The sequence below is a fragment of the Mustela lutreola genome, chromosome 2 (genome assembly GCF_030435805.1).
Source record: "Mustela lutreola isolate mMusLut2 chromosome 2, mMusLut2.pri, whole genome shotgun sequence".
NCBI classification, from domain to species: domain Eukaryota; kingdom Metazoa; phylum Chordata; class Mammalia; order Carnivora; family Mustelidae; genus Mustela; species Mustela lutreola.
Genome location: NC_081291.1, coordinates 35696023 through 35718797, shown reverse-complemented (window position 1 = coordinate 35718797; position 22775 = coordinate 35696023). Strand labels below are relative to the sequence as shown.

At 38.5% G+C, this 22775-nt stretch overlaps 1 pseudogene; it reads left to right on the top strand.

Annotated features, from left to right (window-relative positions):
- The first annotated feature begins 3408 nt into the window (after positions 1-3408).
- Positions 3409-3531, top strand: LOC131826224 (U6 spliceosomal RNA; annotated as a pseudogene).
- Positions 3532-22775: the final 19244 nt, after the last annotated feature.

The window sequence follows — 22775 nt, the reverse complement described above, 5'->3', positions numbered from 1 at the left end:
CTTTGAAAAACCCTGACTCAATAAGCAGTAAAATGATATCTTATTTAAAGTCTCCAGTGAATTCACTGCCCATGTATGCAGAACTTTTCATGAGGCTGTACCTTGGATTCTGAAGTTAGACTATTTTTATGCATAGAAAAAATCTAACAGTGATAGGATGGAACCCTGAAACACCATAGCAGAGTTTTTATGAGCAGTCTGACCATCTCTCAAGGCAAGAAAATGGGCACCGTCTTTGGATAATGCTCAATTTCCCCACATTAAATAATGATTGTTATTTCATGCCATTTAAATTACATTCTGTAAAGTGGTGGTAGGGAAAGGGGTGAGAACATTCTGTCTCCTTATTGTCGTTTTGTCTCCTTTCCCAATCCTTTGTTACTTTTCTGCATCAGCAGAAGGGACTTCTCATCTTGTCTGGTGATTCCTACTAACATCTGTGCTAAAACTCCAGGTTTAGAACTCCGGGCTTTGCTTTCGATATAGAAATGAAAGCTCTGAAATTTACAAATTCCCTATCTTTCTCAGTACATTTGACTTTCAAGAACTATTGTCACTCTAGGGCAGTGGTTTTCAAAGTGTGGTCTGAAAATCAGCAGCATCAACATCTCCTGGGAGGTTATTAGAAATGCAGGTTCTGGGGGCCTACCCAACATTATTGAGCCAGAAACTCTGAATGTGTTTCTCTAATAAGGCCCAGTACTCTCTCTCTTAGCAATCCTTCAATTGCTTCTGATGCTTATTAAAGTTGTATAACCATTGCTGTTTGGACTCCAGAATACTCTCTCTGAAGTTAAGAGCCCAGCAATGATGTCTTTGTTCTGTATGGTACCTGTCCTTTCCCCTAACGCAACAAACGCTATGGATTTCATGGGTGGGGAACCACAGAGCAAGATTTACTTAAATCAGTAAATGAACATCAATCCTTTTACATGCATCCTGTCCTGAAACACACACACACACACACCCCAAAAAGATTGTGGCAAATCTATTAGGTCTCCATTTTCATAAAGATTTCTTGTTCCCACAAACCTACATCTCATTCTTTTTCAATGCCACCAGAAACATAGTTATTCCAAAGTCATCTGCAGCTCTAGACCAATTTGACATTATTGGAATTAGAGAAATAATATATTGCATAGCACAGCTAATATAAAACTGGCATTCTGATAACATAAATCTATAAACTGGACCCCAATGAACTCACTAGAGCCATGTTAATGAATAATCATGGTGAGGACCTCAAGACTTGGAAGTGCTTCTGAATCATGAAAAACAAATATATCAAGCTACACTGACTCTAAATTTAAGTAATAATTGTATTCTCTTATCCTCTCTATTTGATAGTTCATCTCCATGAGTGTAGTTCCAGCCAACATAACTGATGTTTGCTGGCAACTCTCTGAGTCCCTATTTTTGACTCAGCAGAAAGCTCCCTGTCCAAACATGGATATAAGTCTTGGGGACTGGAGGGCATGGATATCACTAGGAGAAAGAGAACAGAGAGCTAAGGTCTGAGTTCTCAGACTGTGCGGACACTAGAGCTGTTTGCACAAGAGCACCACAAGGTGTTTCATATTTGTAAAAGAAACACAGAGACCCTTGAGATCTGTCACCATGGCATGAATTTGTAGCTGTGGTAGTTCATGGCTTCAGCATTAACTTCAGCTCCTTCTGAGGACACCCTGCTTTTGCAAAGTTGAGTTTCAGCAGCTGCTCTGATACAAAGCTAGTGCCAGGCAAAACTCACCATGGAACAGGAAATAAGGGTGGCAGTGTTCTATTAGGCACCAAGGTTTCAGAAATGGCGTAGTACTGAACGGCACACCCATCTATCAGTAAATAACCATGGTTATTTAAAAATGAAGTAAATAATTTTTTTTCAGTGTACATGTATTTTTTCAAACAGCTATTATTAGTTGTTTCAAACAGCTACATATATATGTTAAACATTCGAAATTGTTTGGACCTAAGTACTTAATAAAACTCTTGGGCATTTTTTTTTGACCTAGAGTTTCCATTAGCCATTTTGTGAGTCTCTGGGTTAAGGGGGCTCTCCTTGTTTAGAACCCTACAGAATAAGATACTCATCACAGAGGTGGTAGGAGCCAAAGTCTGTCCAGCTTACAGACAAGGTCAAGAATGCAGGGCACAGCGCTCATGAATCCTTCCTTGGCCCAAAGCTTATACTCTCAGAACAGCAACTGTTTTTCTCTGCTATCAAACGAATTTTTCTATATCAATCTCCCCATCAGACTATAGATTCCTGAGACTCATCCTTATTTATTTCCATATTTTCCCACCAAAACATCTATGCCACATCCTGAGATCTTCCCTTGGAATCAAGTAACTTATAGATTCAGATTGAGGACACACTTTCAACCACTGACTTAGCAATTCCAGAATCCCTCAGATTTCAGCTGGGCTCATCGTGGTGATGAGGCTTCATGCGACTCCCTACTGGCATGTTTAGCTGATCAGGTGTCAAAAGTCAAGTTTCCTTTAAACATAAGTGTTGGGGACCCATGGCCTCGGTGGCCTCATCTTTCAGAATCCTGTATCTGGGTATGGGTATACTTATTGAATGAATGGATCAATGGATCAATGAAGTCTCTCCAAAAAGTTGAAATGTAGTTTAACATTCCAGCTATCAGTCTTATAAGTCTGGAAACCAAAGGTAGCCCACAAGGGTGACCAATACAAACACTGTTTTTCTGAACCCCTGGGAAGTTCTCTTCCAAGAATTACATCCTTTAAAGGGCTTCTCCAAAACCATCAGCTCGAAAATTGTGCCTATCTTAAGAGTCATTAAAATCTTATTATCTGTTTGGAAACAAGATTTTCTGATAAATTCACTGAACATGAGAGTACCTTCCTAATCTCCTCCTATGCTCACCAGGAAGGGAAGTGAGTTCTCTTTAAGGCATGGTTATACCTAGGTCATCTATCCAAATAAATACGATTGCCCCAGTTCACATTAAATAATCATAGCTGCTCTAACTTTGCTCCAGGAAAATACCTGGTTATTGGAACAGAGAAGGAAGACTAAGTTAATCAAATGATCCCATGTAATTAAAGTTCATTGATGCATCTGCTAGATTTCTCAGCAGTATGTGTTTGCAAATGAATTGTATTCCAATGGTTCATTTGAACAAGAAATTCATTTTTCCATTAAAAAAATACTTATGAGAAGTGGTTACATTTCCAGCCTAGGCTCCCAAACTTACCTACCCAGTAACTTTGCTAGAACAGAGTATATTAGCAATGGGTTAATATTGCTTTGATGTACATGGCTAAACAAAGTAGAAGAAATAAAACTGAATAATAATACCTTTTTTTAAAAATGTGTCTTGAAGGCTCATGCCCTGAAAAAAAGATAGTTTTTAAACAAAGGGTGTGTGTATGTGTGTGTTCACTTCAGCAGCACATACACCAAAATTGGAATGGTACAGAGAACATTAACATGACCCATGGGCAAGGATGACACACATTTTCCTAAAACAAAAGGGAGGTGACAGATGAAAATTTTATGAAGATTCTAAAGTAGATTTGGAGAGAAATCTGAATCTTTAGGATCCTATCCACAACTTAGAAGAGCTACTTAAACCAAGGATCACAAGGAAAGTTTTGGTATTCATGGCATTAATTCTTCCTGACCTCATTCTCTAGTGATATTATGACCTCCTTCATGGGCAACAGATATATTTGATCTACCCTCATGGCATATTTTCCTTCTTTTGTTGGTGATAGCATCTCAATATACTTTTTGGGCAAATATTCCTAACCTTCTCTCAATTTATGTAGTTTATATAGAATTGACTCCATTTCTGGGGCTTAAGAAATGTAACCAGGAATTTAGCCAGACTGAGCGTTCCAGTCCCTGATTGATTGGTCCAGAGATGAGCATACCACCTTAGGTGTTCCAGTCAGAAAATGTGTTTAACTCTTATCAGGACTATTGGGAGAAAAGACCTTCATTCCCCTAGAGTGTCTAAGCTTTTAAGATGCAAGCCTGGTGCTGTTTAGAAAAATTAATTAATTAACTAATTAATTAATTTTAAAAAACGGATTTTAAAAGTCAAGCCTACTTGGAAAGTAAGCCAACACAGGAAGGCAGAACCAAGGGATATGCAAAGATAATTCCTGACCACAACTTTTAAACACATGTGCCTCTAACCTATTTCTTGAATACATGAGCCAGTGATTTTTCCTTTGTTTCAGATATTTTTCAGTTGGCTTTCTGTAACTTTCAAGAAAAGAGTTGGTTTATTTTATAACAAATGCCAACTACTAGTGTATGTTTTAGACTACTTCCATGGCAATACTAAGGAAGACCCATGCAACCTCTTTTCAGATTCTGACACCAGGTAAGTGTCTAGAATTATCTAGAAGATTCTAGATAATTCTAAGGGAATTTGAATTACAGGACACAAGTTATTTTATCATATTTTTTCATTTATGTGTCACTTTCTTTTTCTTGATTTGGATTAATTCTTACCATTGATCACCCATCATTAGTGACATTCTATTCCTTCCTTCTCTGTCCCCAGGGAGATTATAGAAATTTAACAAAAAGAGAAAGAGGGAATTATAGAAATGTAATGAAGATAGAAAATTTTTTTGTTAGATAATGAAAATTCTTTTCCTCTGGTTCACTATTAATATCCATGTATTAACAAAACCACTTAAGTTTCTTTAGGTTATTCTTCCCATATTTGTGAATAAGCAACTGTGATTCTGGGACTTCTGAAGTAATTGGAGGTGAAAGGTAAAAAGATGGTGGATCAAGGCTAAACAAAGGCATAGGGAGAGCTAAGAAAGGGATTTCCTGAGATGTGATAAACTGAGGTGAGAGCAGCAGAAGACTGAAAAAGTGGGCATGCCTTGGACAAAATCCCAGTCAAAGGAAAGAAGTAGTTGAGAATAGACAGTCAAACAATTCCCTGAGGGAGGCCTCTGGCAGTGGCCCCAGACAGGGGCTAATAGTTCAGGCTTTGCAGACCTATAAGGAGTTGTCTGTTGACTGAATGCTGTAAAGTTCACTTTTCCTGCATGCTCTCAAGAAGTCTATGCTTAATAAATCTGGTCATTTATGTGACTCCTATAGTAAAACCCAGATGAGGAAACACTTAACATTTTATAACAAGGAAGGGGGGAGGGAAAGAGAGAGATTTTATGACACAGGATTTTTTTTTCTCTGAAAATGAACATAACCCTGGTTAACACAAGCAAGAATTTTCAACTTACTAGATTAATTAGTTGACATTTGGTTATAAAATAAACCAATTTTAAATTGCTGATTTCTGCTTTTTCTATAGCTACTTAATGTCCACAGAAAGATTTTAATTCCAAATGGAATGGATTGCTGGTAGTATGTTAACCAGCTATTTAAGATATAAAATCTGCATAATATGCACAGATTTAAATGCAGCAGTATAAAGCCACCTTGAATTGTATGTATTATATATTTGTCAACATATTCCTTTTGGGAGACTGTGATGCTAACTTTATTGTCAAAGGTCACTTGATACATGTTCTAGGGGGCTTTCCTGACTGGGTGATGAACACATGAAAAGAAAATTTGTGTCTGTCTTGTGTCTATTCTAAAAAAACCAAAATGTGCATTATAATGAATTAAAAGTCATTAGCCATTAAAATGACAGAGTTGAAAAGACTTCCATGACAAGAAAAATGGAGTAAAAATCCTTTTTCTTATTCTTCCTACTAAGTATAATTAAAAACCCTGTGCATTATATACAGAGGAAACAAGGAAATTCTGAAAGGGGGAGAGGAGACAGAAGACCTGGGGGCCTTGGGACCCAAGGAACACACAGTGATAAGTTTCCTGGATTTGTTTGGTTTGGGTATTTTCAAGTATTTATATATGTATTTATATATATATATATATATATATATATATATATATATATATATATGGGGGTTGTTTTACTTCGTATATTCTAGACAAAAGAAATCAGCAATCCAGAAATTCTAATAGGCACAGACAAAAGAAATTCTAACTAAATTCTGCTCTCTCTCCAGCCAAAGGCCCAGAAAAAGGGCAGCCTAGCAAGACAGAAACCTTTCAGAAAATAACTGTTCTACTCCAGCCACACACCACAAAAACAATATGGCCCCTTCCCGGGCTGTTAACAGAAAAGGTTGATGGGGGAACCTAGATGTCACCTCTGCCACACTGAACAAAGCACCCCAAACACTATGCTAAGGAAGTAACAATAGGCAGAGCAGGTAGCCAAGATTTCATCCCCACAAGAACAGTAACAAGCTTCCCCATTCTACACTAAAAGACTAGTGGGGAGCAGGAACTCCCATTTTGCCTGGTAGTGTCAGGGAAAGCCAGCTAACACAGAAGGCTTAAATAAGATTCCAAAATACCCAAATATTTATAAAACCCCAAATGTCCATGTTTTAATAAAAAACCACGCATCATACTAAGAACGAGAAATATTGTGAATTTAATAAAAAAACATCAGTAAATGCCAACACAATGCTGACATAGAAGTAAGCATCACATGAAAAAATGTTTAAAGCAGCCACCATAAAAATGCTTTGATGAGCAAGTAAGAATACACTTAAAACAAGTGGGGGGAGGAGGGGAGAAACATACCGTTACAGCAAAGGAATAAAAGTCTTTCTGAAGAAATAGAAGATATAAGAAAAACAAAATGGAAATTTTAAACCTGAATACAATAACAACAAATAGAATTTTAAACCTAAAATAAAATAACTAAAATTTAAAAGCTCTATGAAGGGGCTGAAAATCAGAATGGAGAAACCAGATGAAAAAATATTGAACTTGAAAATAAAACAATATAAATTATCCAACCTTAACAGGAAGAAAGCAAACTTAAAATATAAATAAACAGAGCCTCAGGAATCCATGGGCTAGATCCAACAAAAGATCTAGCCATCAGATCATGTCATGTGAGTCCTAGAAGGATAGGAAAAGGATGCAGGACTAAAAAAAATTCTTGAGAAAATAATGGCTCAATTCTTCTTGATTTGGCAAAAGACACAAAAATTTAAGTGAATCCCAAACAGCATAAACTAAAAAATACCCACACTAAATGTATTAGTTGGTGGAGGCTGTCACAACAGAAGGAAACATAGCATACTCGGCGGCTTAAACAACAGAAATTAATTTTCTCACAGTTCTGGATGTTAGAAGTCTAAGATCAAAGTCTCAGCAAATGAATGTCTGGTGAGGACTTTCCTCCTGGCCTATACATGACTATTTTCTTTTTTTTTTTTTTTTATTTTTTTTTATTTTTTATTTTTTATAAACATATATTTTTATCCCCAGGGGTACAGGTCTGTGAATCACCAGGTTTACACACTTCACAGCACTCACCAAATCACATACCCTCCCCAATGTCCATAATCCCACACCCTTCTCCCAAACCCCCTCCCCCCCGGCAACCCTCAGTTTGTTTTGTGAGATTAAGAGTCACTTATGGTTTGTCTCCCTCCCAATCCCATCTTGTTTCATTTATTCTTCTTCTACCCACTTAAGCCTCCATGTTGTATCACCACTTCCTCATATCAGGGAGATCATATGATAGTTGTCTTTCTCTGCTTGACTTATTTCGCTAAGCATGATACGCTCTAGTTCCATCCATGTTGTTGCAAATGGCAAGATTTCATTTCTTTTGATGGCTGCATAGTATTCCATTGTGTATATATACCACATCTTCTTGATCCATTCATCTGTTGATGGACATCTAGGTTCTTTCCATAGCGTGGCTATTGTGGACATTGCTGCTATAAACATTCGGGTGCATGTGCCCCTTTGGATCACTACATTTGTATCTTTAGGGTAAATACCCAATAGTGCAATTGCTGGGTCATAGGGCAGTTCTATTTTCAACATTTTGAGGAACCTCCATGCTGTTTTCCAGAGTGGCTGCAATGTACGAAAGGAATCCATCAAAATCCTTGAGGAGAACACGGGCAGCAACCTCTTCGACCTCTGCCGCAGCAACATCTTCCTAGGAACAACGCAAAAGGCAAGGGAAGCAAGGGAAAAAATGAACTACTGGGATTTCATCAAGATCAAAAGCTTTTGCACAGCAAAGGAAACAGTTAACAAAATCAAAAGACAACTGACAGAATGGGAGAAGATATTCGCAAACGACATATCAGATAAAGGACTAGTGTCCAGAATCTATAAAGAACTTAGCAAACTCAACACCCAAAGAACAAATAATCCAATCAAGAAATGGGCAGAGGACATGAACAGACATTTCTGCAAAGAAGACATCCAGATGGCGAACAGACACATGAAAAAGTGCTCCATATCACTCGGCATCAGGGAAATACAAATCAAAACCACAATGAGATATCACCTCACACCAGTCAGAATGGCTAAAATCAACAAGTCAGGAAATGACAGATGCTGGCGAGGATGCGGAGAAAGGGGAACCCTCCTACACTGTTGGTGGGTATACATGACTATTTTCTCACTCCATCCTCATATGGCTTTTCCTCTGTGCATGCATGGAGAGAGATGGAGAGAGAGAAAGAGAGAGAGATCTGGTATTTCTTCCTCATAAGAATACTAGTCCTATTCAATTAGGAATTCACCCTTATAACCCCATTTAACATTATTTACCTCCTTAAAGTCCCCGTCTCCAAATGCAGTTACACTGGACATTAGGGTTTCAACATATGAATTAGGGAGAGACACAATTCATTCTATAATACCAGAACAAATAGTGGTCAAACTTATTAAAAGTAAACACAAAGAAAATATCTTGAATGCAGTGAGGGAAATGACAACTAGTAGAAAACAATTTGGATGATAATGAATTTCTCATCAACAACATTGGAAACCAGAAGGAATTTCCACATTCTTCAAGGACTTAAAAAAAAAAAAGAAAGAAAAGAAAGAAATGCCAAGCCAGAACCTTCTATCCAGAGAAATCATCCTTCATAAATTAAGGAGAAATAGACATTTCCCTAATAAAGGAAAACTAAGAAAATTTTTCCCTAGTAGTCCTACTCTAAAATACTGACTAAAGGAAGTTTTCTAAACAGAAAGGATATAATAAAAGAAGAAATTTTGAAATATCAGGAAAGAACATGGTAAGCCAAAGTATGGATAAATGTAATAGACGTTCCTTCTCCTCCTCAATTCTCTAATTTATATTTGATGGGGTTGAAACCAAAATTATAATGCCTTTGGATGTGATTTTAAATGTATGAATAGGAAATAATTAAGCAATTTTATTATACATGAGGGAAAATAATAGAAAAGAAAACGAACTTTCTATACTTCACTCAAACTAGCAAAATAACAATTCAATAAGCTGTGATATGTCATGTACATATAATGTAATAATTAGAGTAACTACTAAAAATGTTATACAAAGAGACTCGAAAACAGTATAGATGAAAGAAAATTGAATTCTAGAAAATTTACAAATAGAAAGGCAGAACAACAACAACAACAACAAACAAAACAAAAACAGAGAAACAAAAACAAAAAACCAGAGATAACAAGCAGCAAATAAAAATAAAATGACAGGTGTAAGCACTAACATAACAATAATTTCATTCTACATAAATGGTCTAGATATACCAATTAAAGGATAGAAATTACACTGTATACAAGAAACTCACTTTAAATTTAACACTGCAGACTGAAATTAATATTATGGAAAAATATATACCCTGGAAATATTAATTAGATGAATGGTAATTACTTGCAGAAAAATGAAATTGAACATGTTTACTCACACCAGTCACAAGAAACTACTCAAATGGATTAAGACGTAAATGTAAGAGCTGAAACTATAGCTAGAAATGACAAAATTATAGAAATAGAGAGCAGTTATTGTTTGCCAGGTATTAGGGAAATAATACAGGCTGAAGGGAGGTTGGTATGTCTATAAAAGGGTGAGAGGAAGAAACTTGTGGTCATGCAAATGTTTTGTTTTTGATTGTATCAATATCAATATCCTGGCTGTGATATTGTACTATACCTTTGCAATATTTTGTGTTTGGGAGAAACTGGGTAAAACATATGTGATATTTCTTACAACTGCTTGAGAATCTACCTACATTTTGAAATAGTCATAATTGTCTCAAAATAAAAAGTTTAACTTAAAAAGACTCTTCATTGGTGTGAATGCAGCCATCTGCTGACAATGATAGGAGTGTCTACAAAATGCTTAGCTCTAGTTAAAAATGAAATAAAGGATAACGTAAAACTAAATATACAGATCTTTCTGTGAATTAAATCCTGATGGTTCAGGGTATATTTTCAGCACAGATTTGAAATATTTGGAGCCATACCTTTTCAGTCAAACTAGCACTTACAATGATTTCATTACTCAATTAGACTCCCTTCTCTTCCTTTGTTAAATTATTAGAAACTAAGCCTGTCCTCTAAATGACCTGCCATAAAAATATATGCATAATATATATTATCTGATTTTCCTGTAATTAGAACAACAATAACAAGGCTGTTCCTTGACATAAAGCTCAAAATACACACCCTGGTAATAAGTCAGATGGGTTGATTGATGAGCCCTTGCAAGTTGGATTCCCTGGGGAATGACAGCAGCTTTCTCAAATATCCCCACTACCTGATTCCTGGAAACAGGAAGGGGGAGAAGCCAGGTTAGGAGGGAAGCCACATTTCCTTCCACCCCTTCCTGTCTTGGTTCCTAAGTATGCCTCCCCTCTGACCACCAGCAAGCCTCCTTCTAACCCTGAACCTCTGATAGCAGAATACTAGCTAGTATCTTCTGAGTACTTATTATGTGCTAGGCACTGTCCTAAACATATATTTAGTGTTCATAAGAGCTTTGTGTGTCAGGTGTTATTGTTACAATATCTCTAATTTACAAATGAAAGAGGAAGGAAGAAAAAGAGAAAGAAAACCAAAGCTAAGATAGGTCGAATAACTGTCCCAAAGTCATATAGTCTCAGAGTAAAATGGGAAGTTCAACTAAGAACAGTCTGAATTTAAAGCTTAAGCCTTTAGCCATTACTCTGGTGGTTCTCAAATTTTGCTACACACTAGAATTGATGATGTGGTTTTTTTTTTTTTTTTTTTCAATCTTGATGCCAGGCTATACTCCACACAATGGAGTCAAAATGTCTGGAGGAGCAGAAGCCAGCTTCAGCCTTTTTAAAAAGATCTTTAGGTAATTTCAATGTGCAGCTGATTTAAGAACCAGGGCACTAGGATCTTGCCTTTTAATTACAACTCTGGCTGCCCAGGTACCTATCATGACCAACCTTCATTCACAAAACAATGTCTCTGTCTATTCCATGTCCAAATTTCTAACTACATCCTGTCCCAGTGTATTCATCCTCAATCTGGCCCCTAAAACCTGGTTAGAATTTCTGGATTATTCAGGAGACCCTTCAACACTAGCATTTAAGTTAATGCAGGCTCAACACCTTTCCCCTTTCCACTTTTCCCCTTTCCTCATGCTGAGGCTTTGATGCCTGAGCCCCAGAGCAATATGGGAATAGAGGCATTTGGGGGCCTGAAGCTTTTCTGAAGCCAATTTAATAAGAGATTAAGTAATAACACACCTGGGTAGATGTGAGACCCATTCATGAAAAGAGAATATAACAAATTAGAAAACATGAACATGGTCCCCAGCATACAAGACATTGCCATCCTTGTAAAGGCTGTCAGTGTCAGTTATATATCAGTTCAGCTCCCTGTGTTGGCAGAAGACTCTGCAGTTAAGAAAAACAAGGTCCAGAAAGTAGAAAAAGCAAGGCCACCCAGCTACTAAGGAATAACGACCAGCTCTTATGAGGACCAGTGGGTTAGTGCATGGCAAAGTTACTTACATAGTACCTGCTCTGTACATACTTATCTGTGGATAGTCAACCAGTGTCACTGGGGCTATTAGTTTCTTTTTTCTTGTTCAACATGTTCATAGACATTGCAAAATCATGGGGACAGATGGGTAAATGATGAGCATAAATGTCGGTAGACAGAGTAAAGAGACGTAAAGATGAAAAGAGCTTATAAATTCCATAAACTCAAAAGCAAACAACCAAAGTAAATGTGTATGGACCAAGTAAGTTGAATATTTGGAAGAGATGGAATTTAGCTACTGCGCTGTCTAAATCCAAATTTAAGACCAAAGTCAACCAAGAAACATGCAGAACCCAATCGCATTCTGACTGCTCTTGCCTGCCTCTCACCCCCACCAGAAATAGTCAAACTCCTTAGTTTGTTAAAAGTGGTGAGGAGAAACTGATTGTCTTGAAATCTTTCAGTACAATATTGGCAACTGTCCCTTTACAAAGTACGCTACGAGGCATATACTATACTCCAGTTTTCCTTGTCGCAGCTTGTGATCACATGTCCCTCCATAAGTTTCTCAAAAGAACACCCTTGACATGTTTTTTGTTTTAAATTTAAACAATGATAAAGTTCTGAAAAGGTGTCTGCCTCCCAAGACCTGCATTTCCCTGGGCAGAGGAGAAAGCTGTCCCCTGCAAGTATCCAGTCTGTGGATGTGTACAGGGCAATCACAGAGAGTGGGAGGGGTCAAGACTCACTGCAATTTGGCTGTGAAGCCAAGCCTGGCAAACTCTGCATCTGAAGCAGGGCCCAACCCTACACTTGCTTTTCTCAAGCAGACTTGAGACTTCAGAGACAAATAAACTTCAGGGACTAGGCTGATGTAGAAATTTCAAGATTTTTCAAGGCACTAACCCAGTGTGCTCATCAAGGAAGCAGTAATCCTTTCAACTGTCTCTCATAGGGTAGTTACTATCTATTTCAAATATGGCCAGTTGCTACAGAGCAGAATGAAGAAAAGCTTGTAATGAACATAATGGATGATGCATCTCTCTCAAGTCTCAGTATCACTCTAGAATATAATTAGTGAAGGTAACCAACAGTTGAGCTAATAAATCTGCTTTCTTTGAAATAAGTGGAAATTTCAGGTGAAAATATACTCCTGCATCCTGAAAAGTGAAATCAATATGTATTAGTTATCCATTGCTGCGTAACAACTTTCCCCTGAACATAGTAAACAAGACTGGCAAATATTCATTATCTCATGGCTTCTGAAGGTCAGGAATATGGGCACAGACACCTCCATCTGAGGGTCTCTCACAGGCTAAAGTAATCTCACACCTTAATTGGGGAAGGATCCGTGGTCAAGCTCATGCACACTGCTGGCAGGACTCCTGTCCTTTATACCTGTTGGCTAGAGTCATCACTTCCTTACCACACGAGCTTCTCCTTGGGGTTTTTTGTAACACATCAGGTTGTTTCCCCCAGAGCAAGGGCTGCAAGAGGGAGTGAGAGAATAAGTAGCAGTATGAACATCATGGGGTTTGGTAACCTAATCTCAGAGGTGACAACCTACCATTTTTCTTCTGTTCTGTTCCTTGGAAGCCATTAAGTCCAGACAACACTCAAAGAGAGAGAATTATATATGGGCATGAATAGTAATAGGAAGAAATCATTGGGGTCATCTTAGAGGTCGCCTTTCACACAACATATTCCTTCTTCCCAAGCTAAACAATACTTACCCTATGTTCTTTCCTGGCCCCATGTTAAACAATTCTGGGATAGGCATGCTTTTCCTACATTAAAAAAATACTAAGAACAACAACAACAAAAAAAACAAAGAACAACTATTAGAGGCTTGCTCCAGGAAACACCTACTCCTGGAAGATAAGAGTGTAAAAACCAAGATAATTTACTTAGAGAGACTAAAATCTTGCTCATTAAGGCTGTTCAAGACCCTCAGTTCACTGTGCCCATTCATCCAAAACTTTTACATCATTGCCTCTGCCCTGTCACAATCAAGATTCACCTTAAAATCACCTGTCCCATATGCTAAAACCCTATACATGTCCTTCCTGCCACTTCATAGTTTCAGGCAATACAAAGACTTTGCAAAGGTGCCATTCTCTTCTACTGCAGTCGTTTTGATAATAGCTTTGCACAACCAACAGATTTTTCTGTGGGTCTTTTCAGAGGTCAAGATTTGATTATCTCAAGTATAATTTTTCATTATCAATGAAATCTTGACCTGCTGTCACTATAGAATGACAAATTACTTTAGTCAAACACCCCCCCTGAAATATAAGGGAAATAAAATTATAATTAACCTTCTCAAGAAAAGATACTGTACATTGCTACACATTCAACTAACTGTGTATACTATTTACTACTTATACTATCATCTTATTCAAAAGTATATATTGGGGATACCTGGGTGGCTCAGTGGGTTAAAGCCTCTGCCTTTGGCTCAGGTCATGATCCCAGGGTTCTGGGATCCAGCCCCGCATCGGGCCCTCTGCTCAGTGGGGACCCTGCCTCCCCCCCCTCTCTGCCTGCTTCTCTGCCTACTTGTGATCTCTGTCTGTCAAAAAACAAAAAAAAATTTTTTTAATAAAAGTAGGGGCGCCTGGGTGGCTCAGTGGGTTAAAGCCTCTGCCTTCAGCTCAGGTCATGATCCCAGGGCTCTCTGCTCAGCGGGGAGCCTGTTTCCCCACTTCCCCACCACCCCACCCCCGCTCCACCTGCTTCTCTGCCTACTTGTGATCTCTGTCAAATAAATAAATAAAAAATCTTTTAAAAAAATAAAAATAAAAGTATACATTGAATTAAATTTATGGATTTCAAAAGATCCAAGTTAATGTCCACACTTTCTTCACATCATTTTTTTTTTTAAGATTTACTTACTTATTCCAGGGAGAGAGAGAAAGAGGAGGGGGACAGAGAGAAAGGGAGGGAGAATCCATCAGCAGACTCCCCAGTGGGGGTCTCAATCCCAGGACCCTGGGATCATGACTTGAGCTGAAGTGAAGAGTTGGCCCTTAACCCACTGAGCCCCCCAGGTACCCCCATTCTGTTATTTCTTATTCTTTATTGGTAAGTGAGGGCTTTTGCTGCCTTTCCCTACTATCATTTCAATAGAGAAGGGGTAGAATTGCTAAATTCTCTTTTTTCTACATAGGGAAAATTTTCACTAAATCCATTACTCACAATATCAAATTCTCTCACATCGTAAAATGTTAAGTTAGTGTTTCAATGTTTTTAAGCTATTTAATATGTTTTGAATCTTAATTTTTTTTGAATCTTAATTTTTTAATGAAAATTAAAGTATCAAGCTCTCTTTTCTGTATCCATTATTGAAAGCAAATAACACTTTGATTCACAGCACTTATCACTATGGTGCTTAATTAAAATAAAAGTGTTTTGTGAGGTGGGATGTTTTGTTAGCTCATGAAAATTAATGATGTTACTTGTGTGAAAATTATATCTAATGCTTAGAATTTTAACATGATCATGGCATCCAAAACATAAAACACTCTGGCTTCCTTCGGATTGCATCTTATTTTTTAAATTTGTTTCAGAACATTTACCTTTACTTAGCAAGTTCTCCTCTACCTAATATCTATTCTCACTCTGAGCTGCAGTGTTCACTTGTAATGATGGAGAAAATATTTTTAATATGTAAGAAAGTCATTCTTACACACACTATTTGTCTTCTAATGATGATTAATGATGTTAATTTGATGCTCAATTGAATTTATGAATTTCAAAGTTTGGTTATTGCTTAAATAGCCAAATAGGCCACCATTGTAGAACAGCACCCGTACTATTAAAGTGGATGGGGAATGAAGAAACATTTATCTACAGATGTTCAAGCATTCCATAGGTTAAAAAACATCCACATTCCAAAGTTTTAACTTTTAAAATGTATATAAACAAACATGAACTTGTTATTTATCTCAAATAACATTGAGATACATATGTCAAATAAACATACACAAGAGAAGGATTTCATTATGCTATTGTCAATTTAGACCTTCCTAAGATAATTTGTCTTTCATTTTAGATCCAAACCCTGTCCTTTCAGCTCAAACACACACCCATTGAGACTTTGAGACCTAGCCAACACTTTTAATGAAAATCGCTCTATTTTCTCAAGTCCTAGGAGATTTTAGTCCTAGCATTCTAATGAGTAATTAGTACCACTACCAACCCATTAATCACACATATGGCTGCTTTAATAAGTAATTTTTCTGTGAGTATGGCTTAAAGATTATGATTGAAATGAAAATGCCCCTGCTTTATCAGCTTATTGATATTCTTGATGAATTGATTCAAGCCCCATGTTTTCATGTATTTGGAACTGCTTTCTCAAAATAAATTATGTCATTTTTCATAAATGCTCATACTCTTTCTAATGTTCAATATCCAATCTGACCAAGCATTACAATGTGAAATATTAAGATCCAGTAAAAAGTCTGGATGTCAACATGTAAGAAGATAAATCGTTTTAAAAGTATTCACCTTTATCTTCACAAGGAATCACTTGTTGATTTACAACTGTATCCCTAGATGCCATGTTATATAGATTTTAAATGCCCTCACGTGTGTAATTCCCTCAACTACAGAAAGCCTGACCCCCTAGCCTTTACTTATCCTGGGTTCCAGCTGAGGAATTTGACAGCCAGAAGATAAGACTTAAGTTTGAAGCCTTATTTATTTCTAAAACTGAGGCTCTAGAAGACAAAAACTTCTCTCCGCCCCCCACCCCCCGCCCCGTGTGCTAATATCTATGTATCTGCCTAACCACTACCCCCAGGAGGAGGAGGGACTGGTTTGGAAATGAAGGACTTGGCAATTTCTTTCCGGTGCCAACTTCTCAAAAGAATTTTTCTGTGCAGGGGTGCCCGGGTGGCTCAGCTGGTTGAGCATCTGAGCTTCAATTTCAGTTCAGGTCATGGTCTCAGGGTGGTATCTAGCCCTGTCTTGTCTCTGTGCTGGGCACTGAGCCTGCTTAAGAATCTCCCTCTGGGGGTGCCTGGATGGCTCAGTGGGTTAAAGCCTCTGCCTTCGGTTCAGGTCATGATCTCAGGGTCCTTGGATCGAGCCCCGCATCGGGCTCTTTGCTCAGCAGGGAGCCTGCTTCCCCTTCTCTCTCTGCCTGCCTCTCTGCCTACTTGTAATCTCTCTGTCAAATAAATAAATAAAATCTTTAAAAAAAAAAAAAAAAAAAAAAAGAATCTCCCTCTGGGGGGCGCCTGGGTTAAGCCTCTGCCTTCGACTCAGGTCACGATCTCAGGGTCCTGGGATCAAGCCCCGCATCATCGGGCTCTCTGCTCAGCAAGGAGTCTGCTTCCCTGCCCCCACCGCCCCCACCTGCTTCTCTGCCTACTTGTGATCTCTCTCTCCCTGTCAAATAAATAAATAAAATCCTTAAAAAAAAATAAAGAATCTCTCTCTGGGGGCACCTGGGTGGCTCATTTAGTTAAGTAGCCGCCTTTCCAGTCAAATGCTCTACCCCTGAGTTATACTCCCAAGCAGCTGTCTTTGGCTTAGGTCATGATCTCAGGGTCCTGGGATCCAGCCCCATGTTGGGCTCCCTCCTCAGCAGGGAGCCTGCATCTCCCTCTGCTCCTCCCCCATCCCCACTAGTTTTTCTCTCTCTCTCAAATAAATACAATCCTAAAAAAAAAAAAGAAAAAGAAAAAGAAAAAGAAAAAAAGATTCTCTCTCTCCCTCTGACCTTCCCCTCCCCATCTTTCTCAAAAAAATTTAAAAACTTTTGAAAAAATTTTATCCAGATCATGATTCTGAGTCTAAATCACCATTTTTAATCCAATGATTTTAAAATTCATCTTAAAATCCAAAGTAGTAAAACAGACAAAAGAAATGAAGCCATCAGAAAATTGCATGAAATGAACAGTAAAATCCTCCCTGGAACACTCCTTTCCCACTCCCTCTCTGTGGCAGGAGTCCTTATTTGTTTTAAAGCTTGCAGACATTTCAATCAATTTTGAAATTTTATACATAAATAAATATATAAAATATATGTGATATTATATGACATAGTGTAATACTATTTTATTATATGTTATTTCATATATTTTATACATTACATATTATATATATATATATACACATAAATATGTATGCACACACATACATATGGTAATAAAGGATTAGGGAAAAACTTAGTATCTATTACCAGGAGACAAGATCTGGAATATATACCAAAACATTAAATAACAATCTTTGTCAAAAATTGGAAGTATAAGTGAGATTTATCCCTTTCCTAGTATTTAAAATTTTTCTGAAATTAGCATGTGTCACTTGTATTATAAAGAAGTAACACAAGGTGTGGCATTGGGATGGCCCAATTAGTTGAGCTTGAGACTCTTGTTTTCAGCTCAGGTCATGACCTAGGGGTTGTGGGGTCAAGCCCCATGTCCAGCTCTGTGCTCAGCGGGGAGTCTGCTTGAGATTATCTCTCTCCCTCTTCCTTTGCACTTCCCCACCCCCCCTCAAACAAATAAATAAATCTTTTTTAAAAAAGAGAGATCGATAATTACTAAACTTTGTGGTGTTTTTTTTTTAATTTATTTTAGTTTTGTAAACTAAACCTAAAAAACATGTGGACAATATTGAATGAAAACCTTATGTCCAGGGGCACCTGGGTGGCTCAGTCAAGCGTCTGCCTTCAGGTTAGGTCATGATCCCAGGACCATGACCTGAATCGGGCTCCCTGCTCAGTGGGAAGCCTGCTTTTCCCTCTCCCCCTCTCCCTCTTTCTGTTCCCATTCTCTCTCTGTGTCCTCTCTGTCAAACAAATACATAAACATCTTTAAAAAAAAGAAAAAGGAAGAAAACCCTATGTCTGAAGGTTGCCCCTAAGTAGGTGGAATGACATTTTATTTATTTATTTATTTTTAAGATTTTATTTATTTATTTGAGAGAGAGAAAGCAAGAGATAGAGCACAAGCAGGGGAGAGGCAGAGGGAGAGGGACAAGCACTCTCCCTGCTGAGCAGGGAGCCAGATGCAAGGCTCAATGCCAGGACCCTGAGATCATGACCCAAGCTGAGAGCAGATGCTTAACCAACTGAGCCATGTGATATGACATTTTAAAATATATTCTTTGCTGCTCTGTGAAGTCTTTATAGGAACTCCCTGAACCCCAACCTCACCCTAATAGCGCTCAGAACAGAATATTTATGACACCATGGTTTTTGCTGGTGACGCACATTTCTCTCCATGGACTGCACGTGAGGTTCGTAAAGAGATCATGTGACATGGTTTTGTGCCAGATATTTTCCAAGGGCTTTGGTTTTGCTACTTCATCATTTTGTGTTTATGGGGGGGTTGGGTAAGATGGATAAATCATGTTCCCACTGGAATCTTCCTTTTCCAGTATATTCTTCAGTGAAGAAAAGTAACTTGTAAGCAGTATAGAGCATGCAATCAGTACAATACCAATTTCTTTAGCCCTGACATAGATAACCTGTCCAAATCCGTTCTTCGTCACTGGGAGTTCACAGCAAATTCAGATATCAAGGGATTATCTGTTATCCAAAATCAGTATGGAGGCTGTAGTTTGAGTAGTGAAGGAATTGTCATAATATGTATCCAAATCTATTTCTCTCTTGAATTCAAAAAGGAAAGTTCAAATGTAATTGCATTTTGGATATTATAGCTTAAACAGTCAAAATGAAACTTCAGGAGATTAGGTGATCTTGACTTTCTTCTCTATTCCTTCCTGCATTATAGAAATTTTCTAAAGTAAACTTGAGCGTTTTGTTATGTTTTGTTTCAAGAACTTGAGCAGTGGTTTACATTTCAACTTTTCTTTCAAAAGATAAAGATCTAAGTCAATATCAATGTTAATTGCTTAGGCACTAGACTGTTGCTCAGTCAACATAAAAATCGTTACCTAATGTGATACACTTTCTTGATCAAAATAAGCTTTCCAATCCTCTGAATAAGAAAGAAATATTCTAAGAAATGTGTTTTTTAACTGTCCTCAAGCCATTCTGTACAATGCTAAATAAAATTCACTGTCTCCTTTACATACATATTACCCCAAAAAAATCTTTGAAAGAAAAAAATAATCTGTAGTGAAATAGGAAGTAAAATTATTTTTCCTAACAATTATGTCTTTTAATCAGGTCACTATGAATTCAATAAAACTGATCGACTTTTGTTCTATCTTCTTGAGATAAGTTCTTCAATTGCAAAATCAATTAAAAATATTTAATGTCTATACTGAAAAGAAATTTTAAAAAATAAATAAATAATTGAAAAGATACTTAATGTCCAAATTAAAATCAATAAAATTTATCCCACAATCCACACTCATGTTCTTGAAACAATGTACCTAAGGTCTTTGGAGAATCCCTGTTCACCCACAGATGAGATCGTCAAAGTGAAGCTTATCCTAAATACGGCAGTGACATCAAAAACAGTGAAGCATTGATGGAGGGTCTGTGGTTTGTGGGATAGCATAAGCAGCTGCGAAAATGCAATTGTCTGAGGTAAGAATGGGTATGACATGAATTCTGTGTCCCCCTCAAATTATACTCCTATATAGGTCAGATGGAGTGTTTGCACAATAACATCCTTTGGAGTCTGGGGCAGCTCATTGTCATAATGATCCCATAATGAATGATGTTCCCCTTTCCCAGTCATGTTCCATCGTTACTCCAATCACAAGACCAAGCCTATCTCTCCACTCTCTTAAATTTTGGCTGGCCTCACAGCTTCCTTTCACCAAGAGAACCTGGAGAAATCACGTGTGTTCTGCACCCTTTGTGCGTGTTCCATAGCCTGGGCATCAAGAGCCTTTGAAGCTCCTTGCTCTCATCCTTTTAAAACCTTGAGACCATCATGCCTGAAGAAATGAAAAAACAGGAGATAAAAGAATAGGTGGAGAGAAGTCCCATCCTGGCCCAAACTACCCAAAGTCGAAAGCACAGCTGCCTGACCTCCGAGGGGATCCCTAGGGTTTGGATTCAGCTGCTTGGTTTGAGGGTAGTTGGTTCTGTGGCGATAAGCAGGTACGGCATTAACTATTTCTTCATCCAGGAGCAGTTTGCTAAGGGCACACTCTGAAAAACCAGAGATGGACAACAAACGATCCCCTTTCCCATGGAGTTTACGTTCTAGTGTTCGAAGGTGGAGAAGGGAGAGACTGAACATTAAAAACAGGGAAGATAATTTCCCATGCAGGGAGGTGAGGGCGCAGGATAGCGGAATGAAGAGGGATCAAGATGGGCAGAGGTGGGAGGAGATGAGCAGAGAAGGCTCGTCTGGCTTGGCGATGTTTAATCAGAAAACCGAATGTTAAGACAAAAGGAGCCGGGCGAACAACGTAAGGGAACAACATGCTATGGGTAAATGGAGATGGGGGATCAGGCTAACACGCTTGCAGGGCAGGCGGGCCAGGAACGAGGGCTGGATGCCTGGAAAGGGGGTCCGCCAAGCAGGTGCCCGAAAGAGCTTGTAGGACCTGGTGCTCCACAGTAAGAAGGTCGGTTACATTTGAATTAGTGAGGATTTACTTCACTTATAACAGTGATCCAGAAACACATTGCGGTAAATAATTCAATAACTCTTCCCTCTGCCTGCCTCCCATAAAGCCAGCCTGCTGTTAACAGCCATTGTGTCCCTTGATTTAAAAATAAAATCTGGGGGCTCCAGGGTGGCTCGGTCATTAAGTATCTGTCTTCCGCTCAGGTCATGATCCCAAGGTCCTGGGATCCAGCCCCGCATCAGGCTCCCTGCTCAGTGGGAAGCCTGCTTCTCCCTCTCCCAGTCCCCCTGCTTGCAGTGTCTCTCTTGCTCTCTCTCTCTTTCTCTCTCTCTCTGTCAAATAAATAAATAAAATATTTTAAAAATAAAATAAAATCTGCATCATTATGAGATTTAGAAGCTTTCCATTGCATGGATCCACACTTGAGGAGCAAACATTCTCTGCTGTGAATAATATCTTCAAATTGGCTTGTTTATACCCCAGGTATCGCTGATACTGGAGGGAAGTATAATTTGGATTTAGGTCTTAGAAAAGGAGATTAGAAAGCAGGTATTAATGGGTCAGCTTTGCCACTGAAGATGCTGTCGTGGTCACCTACTCAGAAGGAAACTCAGCCAGGCCACAGAGGCCTTTTCACTGCTCCTCGTACCAGGCAGTGGAAACAGTGGTTGATTTTACAGCTAATAAAGCATTAAACCGAATCTCTTAAGCTTTTTATATTGAAAGTAATTGTAAATTGAATTTGCTAAAACGATAACTTAAAGAGGCAAGACTTGAATGTTGTCCGAGGAAATCAAATGATGATGTGGAATGGAAGGAACCCCAGAAACGAGTGTCTTCGAGGACCTGATCGATCACCCCGAAGCAGCTCTTGTGGACCGTGCTTTGCTCGGCAAGTGGAATCACCACCCATTGATTATTATTCCTCATGGAGTCAGGCTCCGTGGCTCTGGCTCCAGGCGCCCTGTCATGTACACTTCCACACGTTGGGTCTTCAACGAGAAGATAACCGACCAACCGTAGATAAAGAAGATAAAGATAAAGAAGATAAAGAAGATAAAGAAGACATAACGTATGTATCCTGCCTGGGTTCAGAGGCTAGTGCTGGCCCATTTTCAGGAAGGAAAAAGAAGGAAAGGCAACTGCAACATTTTAAGTTAGCTTTGAAAAAAACCCTGCAGTTATCAAGATGATGATTGTGTTTGTTTGTGAGGGCTGGTGTGGCAATATACCACAGATGGGGGGGGACTTAAACAGCAGACATGTGTTATCTCACAGCTCTGGAGGCTAAAAACCCCAAGTCAAGCATCATCAGGGTTGGTTCCCTCTGGGGATGTGAGGGAGAATCTGCCTCATATGTCTCCCTTAGCTTCTGGTGTGTTGCCTGCCATCCTTGGCATCCTATGTCTTATAAAAGCATTACCCCCAATCTCTGCCTTCTTTTCACTTGGTG